The sequence below is a fragment of the Cryptomeria japonica genome, chromosome 5 (genome assembly GCF_030272615.1).
Source record: "Cryptomeria japonica chromosome 5, Sugi_1.0, whole genome shotgun sequence".
Lineage (NCBI taxonomy): Eukaryota > Viridiplantae > Streptophyta > Pinopsida > Cupressales > Cupressaceae > Cryptomeria > Cryptomeria japonica.
Genome location: NC_081409.1, coordinates 286,842,354 through 286,861,851, shown reverse-complemented (window position 1 = coordinate 286,861,851; position 19,498 = coordinate 286,842,354).

Here is a 19,498-nt window from a genome sequence, read left to right as displayed (position 1 = left end):
AAATGTGTAAGGAGATGTATGGTTCAGGGGGAGTCAACAATTGTTACTATCTTATGACTCTTGAATCATGAAGCATGGACACAAGGGGAGAATGTGTCCTACTCGATGAAGAAAAGGGAGAGAATAAGGGTGGACTCTGGTAGTATGATTGGTGTCAGACTAAGGTTCCCTTTGCCATTGTTGTCAAAGGGGGAAAGAAACCGGAATAAAAAGTATTGACATCACTGCCAAAGGGGGAGATTGTTGGCATTGAGTTGTCATTGATGTCAACCAGTATGAAGAAGGTTGAACTGGCTTAAAGAAGAGAAGTATGTTATGAGTTGGTAGATGATATCACTAGTATGAGGTGAGATGCAAGAGTGTGTTGGCACACTTGAGTATTAACTAATAAGACATTAATCGGTAAGACATAAATAGGTATGATGGATGGTTGTTTGGTTTTGATGAAGAGGTGGAATGTAAGATGAACCACAACAACACCTGATGAGCTAAACAAAATGAATGGCATGAATACATGTCGGAAGGCAAGTTGAATTGTTAGTATGATGTGCTACTGGTAAAAGTAGTTGTCTGGTATGGTGGGCATACCGGTAAAGGTTTGTACCAGTAGAAGGTTGTGTACCAATAGGAATGTTCAAGTTTAAATTGACTCTTTGTTGATGAGTTGAAAGTATGTCGATGTGTGCAATGGGGAGATGAATTGGCAAACATGCAGAGGTTGATGAAATGTTCATTAACATGGTTGTTCGTGCAGTTTGTGGTCATTAAATGATAAAACCACAAATCATGGGATGATATCTGACTGATGTAGCTTGAGGAAGAATGGATGACAGAGAATGATTAGGCAGTTGTTGGCATTGTGATGAGGCATGAAATCCGATTGCAGATTGACATTCAGTTAGAAACAGCTGGGTGAAATGAGGATGAAAAAGATCAAGGCCATGAAGCAAGGTGAAGTCTGCTATTTTTAAACAACATGCATTGGATGAATAAAGACATGTACAGATGCATCTCCCCAAAGTAGGTGAATGATCCAAGGCAGATCAAATCAGATTTGATATAGATTTGGTCAAAGGAAAGAAACCCTAACCACTTGAAGTTTGAATTTTTTTTTGACGAGAAAACTTGTTCTTAAATATACAAGTCTAAATCAATGAGGTTGCTGCTACGGAATGATATGTGCTATGCTAGTGAATGAAAGAGAGATAGAAAAAAATGTTTAAGTAAAAAACAAGAAAAATCTTAAGTGACTATGTGTTGAAGGAGAAATTGGTAAGGTGTGTAAACTAGCAAAGACAGAACCTAGCAAAGTGTGAGCAGGTGAAGTGAATCTAGCAGACAAAGAAAGAGAAGTTTCAATAGAGTAAGGACCAGCATAAAGGCAGTGTTGCAGTGTGTGTGGAGGTTTCACAAACCTGTAAGATTGAAACCGGTAGAGAAGAGTATTGAAGGGTTGCAAAAATTCATTTACAACAGGGAATTTATTTTTGTATTTGAATCTTTATATTGTCTTCACTAAGTAGGTTCTTAGTGTAGGGGTTGTAGCTCCTTTAGGTTGTAGCCTATAAATTATTCAGGGGTTGGTGCTCCTTTGAGTCGATGCTCATAAATCAAGGGTTGGTGCTCCTTGGGTTGGTGCCCAAAAATTGTAATCAAATCAATTTCATTGTGAGGTTGGATTGGAGCAGAAGATCTCTAGTAGCTATTCTTATCGAGGTTTTTCCCATATTGGTTTTCCTCGTATATCTATTGTTATGTGATACATTCTTGTGTATGTGTTATTTTGATGTTATAGAAAATCCTTTTACACACTTAGTTTGCATAGTTTGGCTTACCGATCAGCAATTTGTTGTTTCATATCATACTGATATATCCCTGATTAAAGAAAAAGTGTTATATCATTGATTCACCCCCTCTCAGTGATCCATTGTGTTCAAAAAATATACTCTACCTATCTGATGTTGAAAGAAGATAAGAGGTATGACTTATGTATAGCTCTCTTGAATGAGTTGCTAAGCAATTTGAAGAAAATTAAACAAGACAAGAAGCACACCTTTAAGTTTGGAACCCTTATTATCTGTTTGGCTCTATATTTCATGAATGAAATCCTCGTTATTCGAGGAAATATCCAATGGGCCTATGACAAGCCAGTTGCTATGCAAATCTAGGAAGGGATTATGGGGATTTGTGATGCCACAATGAGGATATCTACTCTGTGGGGTTATTTCAAAACTTTTCAAGCCACAATGAAGAGCAAAGAAAGAATCCCAAAGGAGATAGTGGAGAAGTATGAGAAAACAATTTGCTTCATGGTTGACAAAGACCAATGTCTAATGGAATTAGTTGAGCCAAGGATTGTGTGGATTCTTCCAATGGGTTATGAATTTGATGTTGTTACCCTTGATGCTTATACTCAACATATGTTGAGTCGACCGGTTGATGAGAAAGAAAAGAGGTTTGGAACATTTAAGGAGAAAGACCTAGAGTTGCACAAATAGTTCACAGCCCCTGCAAGGAAGAGGAAAGTTTCTAAGATGGCTGAGGAATGTTGGCATTTGCATGAAGATTGCATTAATGATATGTTATGTTGTCATTTATGTCAATTAAACCGGTAATAATATTGTTGATATTGTTGTAATATTGTTACTGTAATCGGTAGGAAGAATTTGTGACCTGAGAATTGGTGTAACGATGTAAACCTTATCTATTGTTGTAACCGGTAAACCCTACCTGTTGTTTTTGATAAACCCTAACTGATTAAGTTTGGTCAATTGGTTATATTGGTTTATGATCTGATGATGAGCGGTAATGATGATGACACGCATGATTATTGTATGAAGACAATTCCAAGAGATTTTGGCGAGTTGTAACGGTTTTTGTCTAGGGAATGAGCAAATGTATTGCATCTAATGCAAAGCATGTGATGAGTTACTAAGTTCAATGAAGTGGTGATCAAGGAGTGATCAAGATTTTCTTGATTGATGTGCAAAGATTGCTATGTAATCCAATGGTCATACTTGAACCGAATTTGTTTGTAATCTCAATGAGAGTTAGGTTTTTGTTGTGTTGCTGACCTGATTGATTTGTATTTAAGGTTGATGAAGCTATTTAGTTTTAAGAGAGTTGGCAAACAGATAGACATAGTTTAGTTGAGTGTGTGGTTTCCGAACTGGATGATGTATCTGTAGTTTGAGTAAAGGTAGATAGGAGCATGAAATGGATCTAATCAAGCAAGTGTAGTGTTATTCAAACATGTCAGCAAACTCTTGTTGTTTTCTAACAATTACAGCAAAATTGAAATCCCCTAACCGGGTAAGCTCTAACAAGCTTGGTGTTATTCAAATCCTCTAACAAGGTGGTCCATTAGATTGGATTTTCAAATCCTCTACCAAGGTTACTCCTTATAGGGTATTGCTTCAAACAAGACATTTGTAGTCAATCCCTTAACTAGGTGATTCCTAACAGGATCAGTTTTTAATAGGACTTTTTGTAAAGCTTTAACAGGCTAGGATCCTAACAAGGCAAAATTCAGAAGAGTTCAGATATTATCTTGTGAGTCTCATCTCATCGTGGTTTTTACCTATTTGGGTTTCCACGTCAAAAATATGTGTCAAGTGGTGAATGTTTTTGTGATTATGTTTTCATGGCTGATTTACTTAACTACTTAACTATTTTTGATAAGTCATGATAACCGAAAGTATTGAGATATGAAGAAGTTGTTTACTGTTAATTTGTTGTAACAGACAACCAGTTTATCTTATGAGTTTTTATCTTGACAGAGTTATTATTCTAAGTTTACTTTGAGAGATTAATTGGTGAATTCTATTATCAGTTTTTCTATCTATTGATTCACCCACCCCCCCTGTCAGTAGTTGACCAGATACTTATTCTTTCATCATACCATCAAGGAAGTGGCAGTGTAGATGGGATTTACTCGGAAGGAGGTGAAGCAGGATAGAGAGAAACATGAACAGATGGAGGCTGAGGAGGAAACTAAAAAGCCTAAGGATGAACTAGTTCCCTCTAAAGTTAAACCAAAAGAGACTAAGTTTGCCCCTGCTCTGGTAGTGCCATCTACATGACAGAGCTCATCCAAAAAGGGAATTTTGAAACAAAAGGAGAATCCTAAGTGAACCTATGTTATTGTATCACTGGTGGCCTCTAAGACCGAATCAGAGGAAGAAGCAGTCAAGGCCAAGAAGAAAGGAGATTTTGTTAGAGTTGTGAGGAAACCATAATTGGGTGGTGCAGAGAAGAGAAATAAAGCTAAATCTGAACCTGCTCTTACCAGAAGACCCAAGACGGGAAGGAAGGTTAGAACCCAACTTGACAAGATCTTGAATCTGGTTATCAGCAAGGTAAATATACATTTGTTCCTCTATTGACAACAGATCTGTTGTGATAATTATTGATGGAAATTTGAAAAATGTTGGAGTATATCATGAGAATATGGATGAGGCAGATCAGAGAAAGGTTGAGGAAGTTGTTGTTTTGTATTTACATAACTTGAGTAAGACTTTGATTGGAGCGCAGTATCCCTAAATATTTATATAACATTATTGATGCGAGGAGACTGACTGCCAGTAAAATGGATAAGGAAATGAAACAAAGAGAATTGATTAATGTTTGCACCAGTGTATCCCAAGATGAAACCAAAAGGCTCATTGAGGAAGCTAACAAAAAGAAATTCAGAAGCGGGAATAGGGTGAACAGGTTGATGATTGGAAGGGTTGAAGAGGTAAGGAAAGAGACTAAGGATATCTGGAGAAAAATTATGAAGAACAACCCCTTATACAGTGATGCAGTTTAGACTTCCCTTCCGAAAGTAAAATAAGGTGTCTTCGGTGATCAAAAGGCTGAAACTCATACCAAGGAGCATCCAGAAGACCAAGGCAATGTAACCGTTGATGCTAAGATCAGTGTGAATCCTCTAGTGGTTGGGAGTACTCAAGCAGTCCCTGAGATTTAAAAGGATGATACTACACCAAGTTGCAACATCGGTGCACAAGATAAAGGGGATGGTGTTGAGGTGAAGGAGCCTGAGAAGATTGAAGTGTGAGATGCAAAGGTAGATAAAGGGAAGGGAGTTGTTGATCTGACAATTGACACTCCTCAGTCACAAGGACCCTACCCGAAATCTCTATCAATCTTGATGGTCCTCTAGATATTGGACAAATGTCGTTTGCTAAGAAGCTAATACTTGCAGCAGTTGTACAAGCTCAGGTCAGTCAGGATCTAGTCAAATTGGAGTCTGAAGATAAAAAGCTTATTTTGATGTATGTTGATGTGCTGCAGAAGGTGGTTCTGATAGTGCAACTTATTACAAGTGTGGTTTTCATTGCACCAAAATAACGATAGTTAATGCCCGATACAACCACTAGACTTATAGAATCCACAAGAGGTAGTTAAGTCATGTCACAAACCTAAGCATTGCGCTGCATAGCACAAGGAGGCCAAGGGTGCACAACTTGTAACAATTGCCTCCCCTAGCGCAAGCGAGGGGTTTGAACCTGTGACCAAGCTCGGATGCCACTTGTAACAAGTGTGGTTGTCATTGCACCAAAAGATTGACCTATTAATGCCTGATACAACCATTAGACTTGTCGAATCCATAGGAGGTGTTTAAGTCATGTCACAAACCTGAGTGTTGCACTGCATAACACAAGGAGACCAAGGGTGCACACCTTGCAACACAACTTGACCCTAATTCCAGCCCCTCCGGTAAATTACTGTAATTGATTAAAATGTAAATACCAATTTTGATTCTTTGGAGAAGTCTACTAATAAGCGACTATTAGATAGATTCAAGGAGGTAAGAATGCAGACATTCCAAAGAATGATAGAAAATGACAGAGTCAGGTTGAATGAAAGTCTACAAACTCTGAAGGTGGTAAAATATATAAGTCTTGTCTAATTTTTCCAAAGTTCACAGTTGACATAGACAAGCAAATAAGTGTTTGTCAGGGTAAACTTGTTGGTATCTCGTAGTCTTTTTATTCTGATGTATCCCTAACCAGTAGTATAGAAGGGCAAATAATGGCTCTAAATGATAAAATCTTGAGCCTTAATATGGATAAGGATCAAATTTTGAGGAGCTCGTGAACTCTATAATTTGATTGGCCCCCGGTTGGACACCATGTTGATTAATAAGGTTGATTGTATGAAGGTAATGGGACAACTTGTTCCATCTAAATAGAAGGAGGTGAAGAATCATGCATATACATTCAATTGATTCATCATAGTTTTGGATAACTTGAAGAGTGGGTGGGACACTCACTTAGGATTTTTGAAGACCATTTTGTTGATATCTTCAAATTCTTGTAAAATCTTCGGTAGATATCTCTGTATATAAGCTTTGGACAGCACCCCATCTTTGGCATTGTTGTCAAAGGGGGAGAGAAAAGGTGAAAAATGTACAGTAGAAGAGTGTAATGTAGAGAGCATGTTACAGGTTTTAGAACTCTTTGTCTAAGGGTGAGCCTTAGCAAATTTTGATCCAATATACAGGTTTTCAACACTTAGCCATTTTTCTACTCTGGTGTATAGTAGAAGAGTGTAATGTATAGAGCATGTTACAGGTTTTAGAGCTCTTTGTCTAAGGGGGAGCCTTAGCAAATTTTGATCCGGTATACAAGTTTTCAACACTTACCCATTTTTCTCGAGTGTTGCCATCAATGCCAAAGGGGGAGATTGTTGGCAATTGACACTCATCCGGTGGTTGTTGATGCTTGATTAATGGTTTAGGGTTGTCATTGATGGCAACTCTTCATGAGATTCCAATCCGGTAATAATGAATCTTGATATCGGGAAATGGACGTGAACTGGTAGCCAGTTAACCGATATTTCAGGTTGAGCAAAGTAGTTTTAGTTTGGAAGCCTTCCGATGATTGCAGTGTTATGAATCATGTGTAGGATGATTGGGCTGACATGGAGACATCATTTTATCACCTATTTGGTGATCCGCATTTATCTTTGGTGATCCAGTCAAGCCGACATATGACTACAAGTTACATTAGCAGGTCGACTTGGTGAGTGGTCCATTTTGTGATTGCAGATATATAAGACCAGTGCAAAAGATCTTTTTGGTGTTTGGTATGGTTAATATGCAAGCAAATGGTGATTGAGAATCATTTGTATCATAGTTTCACATGCACATTCTTGATCTAGTAGCTGACTAAGACTAAAAATAGAGCAGAGCAGCATAGGTGATTCAGTCAGAGTATTTGGGACTTAACCAAAACTCATCCAAGCATTGCTAGACGCTATTTTGGAGTTCTTTCATTGTATTTCATCATTGTAATTGATTAGTAAGGCAGTGAGTTTTCTGGGCTTGTATCCTTTATTGTAATTGAGCAGTGAGCTCTAAGTTGTGTGCATGAATGCTTGAGCATTCCCCCTCATGTAATATTGTTTTGCTACTAGCCATAGTGGAATAATATTGTGGGTTCAAATCCCATCATGGTTTTCCCATTTGGGTTTCCACGTAAAAATCTTGGTGTTATGATTTTGTGGTTGGTTGTTTTGAGTTTCATGCATTTTCTTTTGGTGGTTTAAAGTTAGATAAGAAAATTTGATAACCGATAGAACACTGATTCACCACCCCCCCCCCTCTCAGTGTTCCTTGATTCTAATAGTGACCCATTAGGACATCATATTGTCATAAGGGGTCATATCGAGTAATAGGATGTTAAAAGGGGTTGCATGGTTTCCTAGGGGGTCATATGGTGTTGTTAGGGGTCATATGGTGTCCTAAGGACCCACACATGTGTTAGAACACAATATGACCCCCTAGAACACCATATGACCCCTTAGGACACCATATGACCCATTAGGATATCATATTGTCCTAAGGAGTCATATGGTGTCATAAGGGATCGTGTCATGTACTAGGATGTTAAAAGGGCTCATATGGTGTCCTAAGGGGTCAAATGGTATCGTTAGGGGTCATATGGTGTCCTAAGGGCCCACACATGTGTTAGAACACTATATGACCCCTTAGAATATCGTATGAGCCCTTAGGACACCATATGACCCCTTAAGATACCATATGATCCATTAGGACACCATATGACCCATTAGGACACCATATGGTGTTATAAGGGGGCATATGGTGTTCTAACACGTGTGCACCCTTAGGAAACCATATGACCCATTAGGACACAATATGACCCCTTTTAACATCCTAGTACACGAAATGACCCCTTATGACACCACATGACCCCTTAGGATAAAATGATGTCCTAATGGGTCATATGGTGTTCTAAGGGGTCATATGGTGTCCTAAGGACTCATACAGTGTCCTAAGGGTTCATATGGTTTTCTAACACATGTGTGGGCCCTTAGGACATCATATGACCCCTGACGACACCATAAGACCCCTTAGGACACCATATGACCCCTTTAACATCCTAGTACATAACATGACCCCTTAAGACACCATATGGTGTACTAGGGGGTCATATGGTGTCCTAATGGGTCATATGGTATCCTAAGGGGTCATATGGTCTATCTCTCTCTCTCTCTCTCTCTCTCTCTCTCTCTCTCTCTCTCTCTCTCTCTCTCTCTCTCTCTCTCTCCCCCCTTCCTACCCTCTATCTCCCTTTCCCCTTTACCCCCCTCTCTCTCTCTCACTATCCCTCTCCATGTCTCCCCCTTATCTCTCTCACTTTTCCTATATGTAAAGAAATTGGATATCAGATATTTTTCCGGTTTGTTTCCATTAGGGCACCAATGTTAAAAAATGGGCACCAATGTGAATTTTAGGGAGCATAGAAAAAATATGTATAAATATCGGATATCCGATATGTGGACCACACAAAATAGGTTTGTGGGCCATTTTGTGCATTCCAATGACCCATACATTCGTGTTACAGGCAACAATCACGGGTTTTCTAACAATCACTGTGAGTCAAGTGAGTGGATTGATATGTGGGTTCCACAATATCCATGTCAAATGATGACATGAAAAGTTCAGTTGAGTATGACCATCTTTCAGATCTTCTACAGCCAAGACATGTTTTTGCAATGGTTGCACCATAGGGGAATGAAGAGAGATCAAACTATTGGTTGGCATGGTGTGTACAAGGAAAGCAGAAGCTAACACGGCTGGTGACAAATGATGATGTGTTCATGTATCTTACAGGTTCAGTTATTGTTGCAAGAACTTGGTTGCGAACATACAAGATTAGAAAGAATGGCATACCTACATTTGAAGACTATGAGAGACACAAAACTATTCTCATGTATTCACACTTTATTATTGCTACAAATGTCAAGTTGTTCAAGCATCGAGCAAGACCGAAGACAAAAGAACTATGGACAGTGAGTAGTGTTGATCATGAAGCAATACTGGATACTCAAGCAAAGAGATGACCCTTCAAGCACACTTGAGTAGCGGGTCTTTATTATCTCTTATTTTTTATCATGCATTTAATTTCAAATAATGATCATTAAACCTTTAAGTTCAAGTTTTTTATGTGTAGATTAACAATTCTTAAAATTGCAGATCTTTTTTATGAACAATACTATTGCATCATGATTTTTGCATCAACATTGTGGGTACACTTGATATAGTTCGTAAGGATGTATCTTTACAATGTATAATCTGACCTCTTCATTTATTATCATGCATTTCATTTCAAATATTGATCATAAAACCTTAATGTTCAAGTTTTTTATGTGTACATTAACAATTTTTAAAAATGCAGGTCTTTTTGATGATATACAATACTAATGCATCATAATTTTTGCATCAACATTGTGGGTACAATCGATATAATTCAAAAAGGACATATCTTCATGATATATAATCCCACCTCTCCATGTATTATCATGTTTTTTTATGGGTAGATTAACAATTCTTAAAAATGTAGGTCTTTTTATGTTGTTCACGTTGCTTATGTTAGTCTTTATTTATATGTAGGCATTGCTCTATGTATGCTTGGCTCTTAGGACATGAGGATATCTGATGCACATGAAGTGGGATGTTGTATTTGTATATGAGTACATTGATATAACCTTGTTATGATGATATATGATATATTTGTACATGAGTACAAATATATGCAATGTGTTTGCACATGAGCACATTGGTGTAGTTGTATTGATGATATATAATGTATTTGTACATGAGTACATTGGTGTAGTTGCATTAATGATATACAATGTATTTGTACATGAGTACATTGATTTAGTTGTATTGATTATATACAATGTATTTGTACATGAGTACATTGGTGTAGTTGTATTGATAATGATGAAAAAAGATGCATAGACTAACAAATATTATGTGTATGACCCACTTATGTATGTTCATGGATGTCACATGTAAGTATAATGGTAATTATGTGTCTAGAATATATGCAAATATTGATGATCATGATCATTACTACTACCCTAAATTCATTACAACTTAATATAGGTGTGTTAGTCTATATTTATCCTTTTCATCCTCCTTATCATTTAATATAGGCGAGTTTGACAATTTTTCGCACTTAGGACACTCAAGGAACAACGTCAGTAGGGTATGGCCCTGAGTGTTCGATTGAGTGGAGGGGAAAAATAGGAGAATGCTTGGGATAATAATGCCTAACTGGATGTGTTGGAACCAACAGTTTGCACCCACGACGAGCAGAATGAGAACTTGGCTCCGTGGCAACTTTTCATTGAATGCATCTGACGATTTTTTGGTGAACTAAAAAATCATTGTCGTACAAAAACCACTCTGAATATTGAAAATACAAGACATGCTATTATAGGAATCCCTCATGTGATCTTGTAAGTTCAAACAGATCATTCATAGGTGCCATGGATTTTGAGATACAACCTATCAAATTTGACAATTTTTCGCACTTAGAGTGCTCAAGGGATGACGCTAGTAGGGTATGGCCCTGAGCGTTTGACCAAATGGGGGGACAAAATAGGAGCATGCCTAGGCTAATAATGCCTAACCAAACAAGTTGTAACTAACGGTTCACGCCCACGACGAGCAAAACAAGAAATTGGCTCTATGATTTTTCATTGAATGCATCTAACGATTTTTTCGTCAACTGAAAAATCGTTGCTATATGAAAACCACTCTGAATATTGAAAATCCAAGACAGATAATGTAGGCATCCCTCACATGACCCTGTGGTTTCAAACAGATCATTCGCAGGTGCGACGGATTCTGAGATACAACCTGTCAAATTTTGACAATTTTCGCACTTAGGATGCTCAAGGGACGGCACCAATAGGGTATGGCCCTCAGCATTCAACCGAGTGGGAGGGGGAATAGGATCATACCTAGGGTAATAATGCCTAACCAGATGTGTTGGAACCGACAGTTTGTGCCCACAATGAGCAAAACGAGAATAGGGCTCTATGGCAACTTTTCATAGAATGCATCTGACGATTTTTTTGTCAATTGAAAAATATCTGCCCTACAAAAACTGCTCTAAATATTGAAAATCCGAGATAGACTATTGTAGACAACCCTCATGTGACCTTGTGGGTTCAAACAGATCATCCGTAGGTGCCACAACTTCTAATATACAACCTATCAAATTTTGATAATTTTTCGCACTTAGGGCGCTCAAGGGATGACTCCAGTAAGGTATAGCCTTGAGCATTCGACCAAGGAGCATGCCTAGGGTAAGAGTGCCTAACCAGACATGTTGGAATAGACAGTTCATGCCCATGATGAGGAAAATGAGAATTGGGCTCCATGGCAACTTTTCATTGAATGCATATGACGATTTTTTCATCAACTGAAAAGTCAATGCCCTACGAAAACTGCTCTAAATCTTGAAAATCCAAGATAGACTATTGTAGGAAGCCCTCACGTGACCCTGTGGGTTCAAACAAATCATCTGTAGGTGTCACGGATTTCGAGATACAACTTGTCAAATTTGGATAATTTTTTGCACTTAGGGCACTCAAGGGATGACAGTGGTAGGGTATGGCCCTGAGCATTTGACCAAGTGGGGGGACAAAACAGGAGCATGCCTAGGGTAAGAATGCCTAACCTGACATTTTGGAATCAACAGTTCACACCTACAACAAGCAAAATAAGAATTGGGCTCCGTGGTAACTTTTCATCAAATGCATCTGACGATTTTTTCATCAACTCAAAAATCACTGTCATACAAAAACCACTCCAAATATTGAGAATCTAAGACAAGATATTGTAGCCGGCTCTCATGTGACCCTGTGGGTTCAAACAGATCATTCATAGGTGCCAAGGATTCTGAGATACAACCTGACAAATTTTGATAATTTTTTGCACTTAGGACGCTTAAGGGACGGTGTCGATAGGGTATGGCCTCGAGCGTTGACCAAGTGGGGGGGGGAAGAGGAGAATTCATAAGGTAAGAATGCCTAACCAGATTTTGTAACTGATGGTTCGTGCCCACGACGAGCAAAACAAGAACTGGGCTCTATGGCAACTTTTCATTGAATGCATTTGATGATTTTTTGGTCAACTGAAAAATTGTTGCCCTATGAAAACCACTCCAAATCTTGAAAATCTGAGACAGGATATTGTAGGAAGCCCTCACATGACCCTATGGGTTCAAACGGATCATTCGTAGGTGCCATGAATTTTGAGATACAACCAGCCAAATTTTGACAATTTTTTGCACTTAAGGCATCCAAGGGACAGTACTGATAAAGGGGCCCTAAGCATTCGACCGAGTGGGGGGGAAAACAGGAGCATGACTAGGGTATGAATGCCTAACTGGACATTTTGGAGCTGATGTTACAATGCATTATGAAGCACAATATGCCTACATTCAGTGGGGGTGGAGATATTTTGCACATGATAGTAAAAGAAAGGAAGGTAAATTTTGTATCTTTCAGTAGCTGAATGACAATCAAAACAATTTTATGTTTAGAGTTGATATATTCATGTCTTAAATTTAACCGGCAATGTGTGGAAATGGACCTCTTCACAGTATCTCCCTACTGAGATGGCTTTAATGATGGGGGGTTGTTGTTAAATGTAACCAATGGATTATGAAAAATTGCATTCTGCTATAGAAGATGCTTTGCTACTTTTCATTTGTCATTACTAAGTATCCATGTTATGATTAATAACAATACCAATATGGTCATTAAATTTGGTGAAGTTGCCAAAGGCAACCAAATTTAACACTTAAGATTTAGATGGAACAAAAATATATAGAATCTCAAGATTATACAAATGGCATTCTATTGTTCATTATTTAACCATTGTTAATTATTGGATTGAAGATCAAATTTAAAAATAATGACACCATACACATGAGGAACAAGTTATATCGAATCTCAACTTCTATATATCAAAATGTTGAATAATTACAAGTGTATGTCCATATACAAAAATGGCATAAATGCCAACTCAAACAAAAATGTATGTCGATATATGTAAATGTATGTCCATACGAAATATGCATGCCAACTAGACATGCAAGTATCTCAAAATGTTCTATCACATCCTAAGCTACTGATGGATCATCAAAATCGATCCTCTTTGCAGCACTGCTCATCTCTGAAGGATCCTGCACAAGAAAAATCAAACCACAATTGATATTAGTTATATTAATATATAATTTACATATGAAAGTTAACATAAAAAACAATATACATTGAACAATAAATGAACTCTAAAATTGAATTCTTGATTACCTCATCTCCACGTTTTCTCTTCAACTTAGGAGTCCTGGAATATGTCATAGGGAGAGTAGGTATGTCATCAAGATTTTTTGTAGACAACCTATATATGTTCAGAAACATAACATTGATACAAGTTAGCATATAATTGTCGATGATAGGAACGAATCATACCTATTGAACACAAAATAAAATAAACACATGTTCCTAAGGTATCTCTTTTGCTTCTTCAGGTATAGTGGGTGCAATCAATAAGGATGTGAAGCCAACAACTCTCTGTACATAAAGACAACAAGTATGTGAAACTATCAATCTATGTAGACATGTATAATCATTATAAGCTATTTAAACTCTTAATTCAATCATGTTTGCATTCAATTACCTTTCCCTTGTCTCTAACTGCACTACCAGAGCCCAAATCGCACGACATTACACTTGTGCTATGTGCATCCTATAAGAGTAAAATAAGATAAACATGCAAGTTACTATATAATTTAATTAATGACAATATAAATGACGAGCATGTATGTACAATAAAAAATATAAACGACTAGGTACAATAATATATGTACCATATAGTTGTCAAGGCCAAATGAAATGGTCATCAAGGTGCCATCATGGACCTGTGATAACTCCTCCTCAGTCATCAATTGTTAAATAGACCATGTATATAAACATTAGTACTTAATACTATCTCTTATAAATATTCATTTCAAATAAAATTCACTATGAAAGTACAAGTCTTACCAGTACATCGCCAGTGTATGATGAAGGTACCTCCTTGTCTCTAACATGCGAGGACTCCCCAAGGTATGCTCTAGTCCCCGTCGTCACATCTGGTGCATCAGGCATATCATGCACCTCATAATCAATAGTGTTCGCACGAGGATCAACAAGCTCTCCAATAGGACCTAAGCATAGTTGCCCACACATAGAACAAGTATGCAGCACACAAATATGTGGAGTTGAAGAGGATGTGTCAGCGCCACTGGATCCACCGCTAGCATCACCAAAAGGCTAAGGTAGTGCTTCAGCCTGAGAAACCAAAAGGCTACTCAAAGAGTGAATAACCAATATAGTCTGTGACGCTACCTCCACAATAATATCTAGATGTTGTACTGGAGGTGGGAAATCAACGGGAGGAGGGGGAATATATGGGCCCTATAATACTCAAACTACCCCAGGTCTATCTTGAGTCATACCTAAACCCACACCCTAGAAAGGCTTGATGTCAAAGTAGTTGACATGCTTGCCCAAAACAAACTCAGGATACAATTTTTTTATGAAATAAAATGGGACATCAAGATTGTTGTTGGGTGGTCTATCAAAAACCATCCACCAACGATCCCAAAAGTTATTTACAATATCTTCAGTTTTACACCATTTGATGGAAAGTTTTATTTTTTTCACATATGTTGGTTGTCTAGTGCGGGGATTGATAAACAATGCGGCAATATCAACTTTTGATATCCCAAGCTCCTTGGCTTGATCATAGGTCAAGCCATCCTCATATCTATTCCTCATGGAATCTCGCCACAAAAGAGCGGCATTGTGCTCTGCGGTGACAATTTCTACATTGTTTATTATGGCATTAAAAGGATCTAACATTGGGGCTAGACGAGGGGTCCTACTATAAATATTTGCAATTCCCCTCAATTGGTTCAAATTTTGACCAATTAAATCTTGAATTGAGGGGGGGTTTGGTGATGGAGGGTTTGCTAACGGAGGGTTTGGAGGTTGTGGTGGTTGTGGTTGTTTAGGATTGTCGTTGTTATCCCCCATTTTACCTGATTGAATTCAAAAATTTGAATTTAATCAACAAATTTCAAAGAACAGTGTATTTCAAATGAAAAAACCTAGTTTCTATCAAAAAAAACGAAAAACAAATAATTTTTTTTTAAAAATTGATAAAAAGAAAACAAAATTGCAATAAAATCATCCCTTAGATCAAAAAAATTGACAAAAAAAAACCTGCAAATCGGATTTTTGCTTAAATCCGATATCGGATTTCAATCCTACACACAGCTTGTGGGTAAAAAATGACCCACAAGTTGTCCCGGTGGGTATAAAAATACCCACAGGAATCAAATATCTGATTCAAATCAAATATTGAATTCCTAAAAAAATTTATGGGATACATTTTATATATAATAAATTAAATATATTATATATAATATAATATATTATATTATATTATATTATATTATATTATATTATATTATATTATATTATATTATATTATATTATATTATATTATATCATATATATAATATAATATATATTTTATTAATATCAAATATTCGATTTGGTTGGTTTTTTTCATGGCTAGATGTACTAACATCCAAGCCAAGTAAAAAGTCAACACAGATTGTTCGCATTTTTAGGCGAGTGAAGAGGGCAATTTTTTTCACATCGCCACTTTTTGGCCCCTCATGATCCTGCACATACCCAATTTATGACTTCTTAAAAAAATTCTTTAAAAATGCACATATACATCGACTTTGTAGAAAATATACTGATTTACATCATATATAAATCAAATTTTGAGCTAAATACGTATCATAGACCACAAACCAAGTGCAACCTCTAAATAAATTTGAGTTCAATACATGTTGTAGACCATAAAACAACTAAAACCTCTGAATACATATTAAGCTTAATTTTTGGTATCATTAAAATTAGAAATCATATATTCCTATAACTATAGCTCAAAAAGTATTTTAGTCGTTGTGTGGTTGGTGCTAAAGTAGTTGCAACATCGTCAATAGAAGCTTCAACAAGTGCCTCAACAAGCGCCTTTGTTGGATAACCAACCTCACCTTTGTCCTCATGTGTTGCCACTTTTGTCTCCCATTCAACTACCTCTCTCTCAAACTCAATTAAGTGATCGTTGGTAAAGAATGGATCCACATCAACATCAATATCATTAGGTCTAGCAGTCCAATCTACTAAATAAGGATCAATGTCATCCAAGCCAAGTCATTCATGTGAACCTTGCCCTTATACATTCTTTTTATGTAATCAAAGGTTGTACTACACATAGACAAGGTCATTCAAGTGTTGTTAAGTCAAACTATTACACTTTTTTGTGTGAATGGACTCAATGACACTCAAGTTACACTCACAACCAAAATCACTACAAGGATGAGATAATATGCAGATGGCAAGCTTTTGAAGATTAGGTATTGTGGCAACATAATCTTTCCATCATAGATCTGGAAGGATAAAAAAATGTCATTTATAACTTGGTAAATATTTTAATAAACTTAAGGAGTGAAATAAATGGTAGAATAAAATTAAACATGTTTGTTTAGCTTGGCAATAGAGTGGCTCTCTTACAAGTGCAATCAGGTGAAGAAAACAATGGCCCGTCAACCCTCTTATAACTTTTTAACTCATCAAGTATGAGATCTCTAAGGTTCTCATGATCAACTAATCTCCAAATACATGTGTTAATGACAACAAGAACCTTTGCATCTACTCTAAAAGTAGGGGAGAAATAAAAACTTGGATTTCAAATAGTAGGTAGCAGTATGAATATGTTGGTGGAGATGTTAGTTGAACTACCTCTAATTAATTACGCACCATATGCATTCACGTTTGGTCTTGTTTGACCCATACAAATGTTGAATTTCCTTTTTTATCCTATCCATGGCTTGATATAAATACCCATGGAGTTCTAATCCCCATCCACCATTCATAAACCCTCACCAACGATTCTAACACCTAGATATAATTTTTTAACAAAATCAACAAATTGTACTAATAAAAAATTAAAAGAAAAATCATCAACCGAAGCTGAAAACTTACATTGATGATCTCCTCCATGATCTTGGAAAATTTATCATCAAAAATGGCTTTCATGGCCTTCTCTACTTAAGGCTTCCTAGAATAAGGATTCTCCAACCATCTTTCACTCACAAACATCTGTTTTAGGTTGGAAAATGTAGCTAATATGCTTTGCAAGGTAAAGAAATTAGTAGCAAAGCATGTGACCTCTGATTGCATGAGATCCTTACCATATGTGTGCTCTCTCATAATATTCAAGGCCCATGTGTGGTTGTATATGTACTTTGTGATATTTCGTCCATCTTCAACCACATTCTTCACCTAGCTTGGTTTCGTTATGTCCTTAAGGAACAAGTCAAGACAATTGGCAACACAAGGGCTCAAAAATAATCTCAGAGGCCTAGCCTATAGAAGTTAGTTGATTGTCACATATGCAGTTGCATTGTTGGTCATAATCTGAATGACATTTGCACTACCACTTCCATCACCACCTCATCCAACATGTTGCACAAGGTCTCTACATTTTTTCACTTAATTGGAGATATCAATTGATTTTAAAACTACTAATTGTCCCACTAAAGCAACTAGAAAGTTGATGAGTGTCTTATTCCTACCCTCCATCCACCAGTCAGTGAGTGTTTTGGACTGCATCCTACAATAACAACCCACTCAACTTATGACGACCTGGAACCTTAAACCCCTTACCTACTATAGCCAATGCAGTGATTGGTTGTTCCCAATATGGACTAGAAGCAACATTAAATGAAATATTATTGTAGTGCCAAAATCTAGCACATGCCAACTTTACCTCACGTTGGAATTTTTTATTCCATGCAGTGCCTTGCAATCCAGGTTGAACTAGGAGTGTTACGTGGAATAAAAAAGTTAGCCATATGGATACCTACACTTCTTAATCCTCGTATCCATGGACAAGAAAAGAAGAGGCCCTCATATCTACATGTAACGTTGTAGAACTAAAATCTGCCATTGGGGCTACCATTGCCTCTACTATTCATTTGTGTTTTGTCTTCTTTTGGTCATATGTTGCAAGCATTGTTATTGTGTCCCTCGTAGCCTCTTTAGGACCTTACCACATGGTGTAATATCTCGACAAGTGATATGTGCAAGGCGATATTTTAGCCAATTTATGCCATCGGTCATAGTCTTAGTACAATGGTTACAAACAACCTCTTCTCACACTACACCTAGTGTCTCATGTTTCCAACAAGGGTCCCTCTTTTTGCCACCAATTCTACTTGCAAAAGCCATTTTCTTTTACAAAAATAGGAAGGTAACCTAGCAAAAGAGAGAACATAAAAAATCAGAACTTTTTTTGGGGTTCATAAATGTTTTTTGAAATAAATGCAACAAGATTATATACTTCTAAAGAGCTTTGCAAAAGTAATGTAGGTGAAGAATTGCACGATTGTTTGAATAATAATGATTTTTTATTTTCTAATTTCTATTTTTTAAGCATATTGACTTCAAATCTAAATTGTGAGAATCTAGATATATCGCATGCATTCTTTTTATGTTTATAGTTTAAACTATAACACAATTTTCTTGTTAAGTCTAAGCTTTCTCTACTCTCTCTATTAAGTTTAAAAAATCAATATTATCTATATTAGCTTTTGATTACTAAATTTTAAGCCTCATATTAGTGACATATTACTAAAAAAAAATTCCTCTAAGTCATTGATCATATTTTGTATCCTACCTCTAAAATTGGATAACATGTGAAACTTCAAATTCTCTTACCTATGCATTCTCGTTCACTTTCTTACCTTGATTTTCATGTATTCTGAGAATATGGTTGATTATTTGACATTTTTTAATTTATTAGTTATCATTTATATTCAATGCTCCAAAGGGTTTCCTAACAGAAGTTTCAGGGACCAAAGGACCAAGGGCCTAAATTTGGGGATGATGAGGGGATGATGTGGGGACAACGACAGAGTAGTGGTGGAAGGGCGATGATGATATAAAAATAGAGGTGAATTGCAATATAACATCTCTGCAAGCGTCCCATGAAAGGCCAACTATTTCACAAATTAAAAGGTTGCAACCAGCATGTAATGGT